Here is a 5,623-nt window from a genome sequence, read left to right as displayed (position 1 = left end):
GATAAAAGATTACTTCAAAGCAATAAAAATAATAATAGAAGCCAAAATAATTCTGAATCCCCACCCTATACCTAGCAAATTGACAAAAATTACAAACTATTGAAATAGCCAGTTTGGAAGAGCTGTGGAAAGATAAGCACACTAGTATACCATTAGTGGGGCTATAATTTTTTTCTAACTATTTGAAATTACAATAAAAATTGACTAAAATGTCCATAACTTTTGACCTAGAAATTCCATTGTTAAAAATGTACTTCAGAGTCAATGAAAAAAAGAAAGGTCTTTGAACTAAACTAAACTAAAGAAAAAGATAACGTGCAAGAAATCATTTGCACAAGTGTAGATGCAAATCAGTCTCAGAGGAGAAGCACTAAGAAAAAGAAGACAAAGAAAGGCCTCCTTTAGAAGGTGGGAATTGAGATGATTCTTGAAGTAAATTGGAAGGAAAAGATGAGTAAGGAAGGCACTCTAGGCATGGGATGTTGGCCAGTGTCACTGAATACAATAATAGAGGAAGAGGAGTAAAGTGTAAAGAACCTGGAAAAGTCGGAAGGGACTTGCTTTCAATAAACTTTAAAAGCCAAACAGAATATTTGAATTTTATCTCATGTTGAAAGTTTATTTTACACAGACTGGAGTTTATTATACAAACAGTGGATAATATGGTCAGTTCTGAACTTCAGGAAAATCACTTTGGCTATTGAGGAAAGGACAGATTGGAATGAGGAGAAAGTTGAGTCAGGGGGATCTACCAGAAACTTATTAGAATCATCCAAGCATGAGGTGGGGAGAACCTGAACTAAGATGGGGGCTCTCTGAGAGTAGAAAAGAGGAACAAAGATAAGCTATATGAAGGAAAAAAACCAAGACATTGGATGTGTGAAGTGAGGGAATACAAGATTTCAGAAAGATATTGAAAATTATTATTGTTGAGTCATTACAGTCATGTTCAATTCTTGGTATCCCCATTTGGGATCTTCTTTGTAAAGTTCCTGTAATGTTTTTGCCATTTCCTTCCCCGGTTCTTTTTCCAGGTGTGGAAACTGAGGCAAATGGGGTTAAGTGATTTGCCCAGGGTCACACAATTAGTAAGTATTTGAGGAAAAATTTGAACTCAGGTCTTCCTGACTCCAGGTATGGCACTCCATATCCACCCAGCCACCTATCTGCCATATCATATGCATAGAGAATTGAACTCATAGAAAGTGATGAGAACACAGAGCAAATATAGTATAAAAGGAGATAAGAAGAGGGTGCCGGATAGATCCTTGGGACTACCCACAGCTTGAACATTACCTAGAAAACAATCTGGTAAAAAAAAAAAAGCTGAGAAAGATTAGACAGACAGGTAGAAGACCTAGATAAGAAGAGGGTCAACAGCAAATCTAGAAAGAAGAGAATATCCAGTAAGAGAAGATGACTGACATTTTCAAAGGCAGCAGAGAGGTCAAAAAGGATGAAGAGTGAAAAAGCACATTATATCTGCCAATTAAGAGATCAATGGTAACTTTGGAGAAAGCAGTTCTAGTTGATCACTGAGATCAGAAACTAGATTGCAGAGAGTTTAGAATCAAGTGAGGAGAGAAAAGTGGAGACACTGCGTGTAGACGACTTTCTTGATAAGTTTAGACAAGGAAAGGAGAGAGTGAGAAGGGTAAGATCCAGCAATAGTTTGGGTTTTTTTGTTTTTTACGCTTTTTTAAGGTAGGAAATATGTGAGCATATTTATAGGGCGCAGAGAAGAAGCTAGTAAATAGTTAGATTGAAAATTAGTGAAAGAGTAGGAAGGATAAAGAGAGCAATCTGGTTTGGAGAAACTAAGATGGAAGAGTAAGGGAAGTTCAGCTCATATAAACTCTCCAAACACACAAAAATAGAAAATAAAAGTCCTCAAAACAAAGGAAAGCAGAAGGGATACCCTTCACTGGGTGATAAGGAAGAGCAACCCAGGGAGCATGGCATCATGGGGAACCAACAGAACATAGACCAGGTCTACCACTGACAAATTGCTGGAGGCAAGGAAAATGCAGACTGGAGCAGCCCTATGCCAGCCCTACTACTGCCTTGTGTCTTGACAGAAGGAAAGGACAGAGCAAGGAACAGCCCACATGGCCTGAGGCAATGAAAGGACAGAATAGGGGGAAAGATCAGCATAGGAGACAACAGGGAAACCAACAGCAAGGAGTATGGGATCTAGTTGTACAAAAGACCTCCCCACATGAAGCCAGCCATCCCACCTCCTCAAAGTGCACACACAGGGAACCAAATACAACCAGGCTTACCCTAAGTATCAGAGAATGGTACACAACTAGCTTGAAACAGTTCTCTCTCTACCCCAAGAGCTGAACAGATAGAAAACTGAACAAAAAACGAAGAAAAAAACCTAACCTTAGAAAATTATATTAGGGACAGGGAAGATCAAAACAAAAACTCAGAAGAAGGCAACACTGCCAAAAAGAAAATATGTAAAGCCCAAAAGGAAAGTGGAAAAGGATGTCAGACCCTAAAACAACTCTTGGAAGAATTTGAAAAGAAGTTAAAAAATCAAACAATAAAAAAATAAAATTTTCCAACAACTTTGAAACTGAAATAAGCCAAATGGAAATTGAGGCCAAAAACAAACAAACAAAAAAAAACTCATTCAGGAAAACCATGTCCTAAAGAGTATAAAGGACCAAATGGAAAAATACAAAAGCTCAAGGAAGAAAATAACTTATGAAAAATTAGAATTGAGCAAATGGAAGCTAATGAGTCTAAGAGGCATTAGGAAACAATAAGACAAAATGAAAAATAGAAGAAAATTGGAAGTACCTCACTGGAGAAACAACTGACCTGGAATAGAGTTCCAAGAGAGAGAATATAAAAATCATCAGAATACCTGAAAAGCTACAATAAAATAAAAGCCTGGATGCCATATTACCAGGGAGAACCCCTGATATCCCTGAAAAGGAAAGGAAAACAAGTTGAAAGAATCCACTGATCAGCCCCTGGAATAAACTCATCTCAGGACTATTTTAGCAAAAGTAAAAAAAAAAAACACCCACATCAAATAAAAAGTACTGTAAGCATTCAGAAGGAAACAATTCAAATACCATGGTACCACAGTCAGGATTACTCAAAATCTGGCAGCTTTTACACTAAAGGACAGAAAGGCATGGAATATGATATTCAAAAGGCAACGGATATAGGCCTATATCCAAGAATTTTATACCCAATAAAACTGAGCATAATCCTCCAGAGGAGGAAAGTGACATTTCTTTGTCACAATAGAGGACTTCCAGGTATACTTAACCAAAAAAGGGGGATAGGGGGAGCTAAAAAGAAAGTACAATGAGCAAATTTACCACTTAAGCATAAAAAGGTAAACAGAAAAGTGAAAACTTTAGGGTTCAATAAGATTTATTTGAGTACATTCATACTTAGGAAAGTGATAATTAAGACACTTAGAAAGAGGAAGAAACTAGTGGAAAGGATCAATTATTATCCAAAAATATTAGTAAAAAAGGGACAGGGAAAAGGAACACATTGGGAGAAAAGAAAAAGAGAAATAAAAGTGAGTAAATTTATCACTTTGAAAAAATTGCTGGAAATGTAAAACAATTTGGTAGAAACTAAGCATAGACCATTTACTATTTCATAGCAGATATTAGGACAAAATCAAAATGGATACAAATTAAGTGTGATAACATAGACACATTAAGGGAACATGGAAAAGTTTGCCTGTCGGACCTTTGGATAAGAGAAAAATGTATGACCAAACTAGACATCGATCATCAGGCCAACTGGGGACCACTTAATTGGGGGTCCCAAGGGATAAGAATGCAGACAGACTCAGGAGGACTAGGCGGTGACAAAGTTTAATGAATTGGGTACATAATTAATAGGGAATCTGACAATGATTAAGGAATTCTGTAAGCCTTTTGTAGGAATGATGGTTGCTGATGATTTACAAGATGGAAACAATGAATGTAGATTGCCTTAGTGGCTCTAAAAAGTGTTTTCTGTAGGATAATAAATCACATGTCTGCATATCAACCTATGACCCAATACTGTATATTCTTCTACAGAATTCTTATATTATTATTATTTTCTTGGCTGGACATCTACAGATGGCTGGACAGAAAACAATATTTGGAGAGAGGGAAATGTTGCTTTTCTCATGCTGGGGAGCAGACTATGTGTTTTGTGATTTCTAGCTTATGGCTCTGATTTTATTGGGGTCTGCTCTCACTACTAGGGGGATACAATAGATAGCATAAAGAAAAATGAAAATTAATTTTGATTATATCAAATTAAAAGGGTTTGCACAAGTAAAAATAGACACCTAAGATAAAAGGGAAACAATAAATTGGGGGAAAATTTTATAGCAAGAGTCCCTGACAAAGTCTTCACTTCTCAGATATATAGAGAACTGATTCAAATTTATAAGAATACTAAGTATTCTGCAATTGGTAAATGGTCAAAGGATATAAATGGGCCATTCCCAGATAAAGAAATTAAAACCAGGTTCGTATTTTAAATGCTCTAAATCACTTTTGCTTACAGAATGCAAATTAAAACAACTCTTGAGATACCTCTTCACACCTATCACATTGGCTAATATGACCAAAAAGAAAAATAATAAATGTTGGAGGAATTATTTGGGAAAATTGGGACACTAATATATTTTTGATGGAGCTGTGAACTGATACAACCATTCAAAATAGTAATCTGGAACCACATCTGAAGAGTCACAAAGCTACACCTACCCTTTGACTAAGCAACACCACTACCAAGTCTTTGTCTCAAAGAGATCAAATATAGAAGGAAAGTACCTACTTACAACAACAAAAATATTTTAGTAGTTCTCTTTATAATAGCAAATAACTGAAAACTGAGGATGTGTCCATCAATCAGAGAATAGATGAAAAAGTTGTAGTATATGGTTGTAATGGAACATTACTGGGCAAACAGTATGTGACAAACAGGATGAGTTCAGAAAAATCTGGACTTATATGAACTGATTCAAAATGAAGTGAGCAGAGCCAGGAGAACAGTATAAACAGTAACAGACATAGTGTACAACAAACAACTGTGAATAACTAAACTATTGTCAGAAAAATACGGTCCCAAGATAACTCCAAGAGACTCATGATAAAGTCAAAGAAGGAAATGTTGGGATCTGATCACAGATCAAAGAATGCCATCTTTCATTTTATTTCTCATGAGTTTTTTTATTATATATATATATATAATGTGTCTTCTGTCGTGACATGGGGAATATGGAAATATGTGTTTTATGAAAGCATTGGTATAATCTATGACAGATCATTTAGAACTGGGGTGGAGAGGGAGAGAATTTGAATTGCGAAATGTCAGAAAACAACTGTAAAAATTGTTTATATATACAATTTTTTAAAAATTAAAGATGTCTATAAGTTTAAAAAAGGACATTGCTAAAGAAAATAAGATAGAAAGGAATCAGTGGTTTACATTAATGGTGTTTGCTCAGCAAGGAAAAGTGTTTACCTCTTCAAATGCGACTGAAGTGCAGGAAAAGTCAGTAGAAGACTTAAGTGATACAAAATGAAGAAGAGAGGAGAAAGGGGAACCCTCAAAGAACTGCATTAATTTTATTTGTAAA

This window comes from Monodelphis domestica, chromosome 7 (genome assembly GCF_027887165.1).
Source record: "Monodelphis domestica isolate mMonDom1 chromosome 7, mMonDom1.pri, whole genome shotgun sequence".
Classification (NCBI taxonomy): Eukaryota; Metazoa; Chordata; class Mammalia; order Didelphimorphia; family Didelphidae; genus Monodelphis; species Monodelphis domestica.
Note: the sequence above shows the minus strand (reverse complement) of the source record.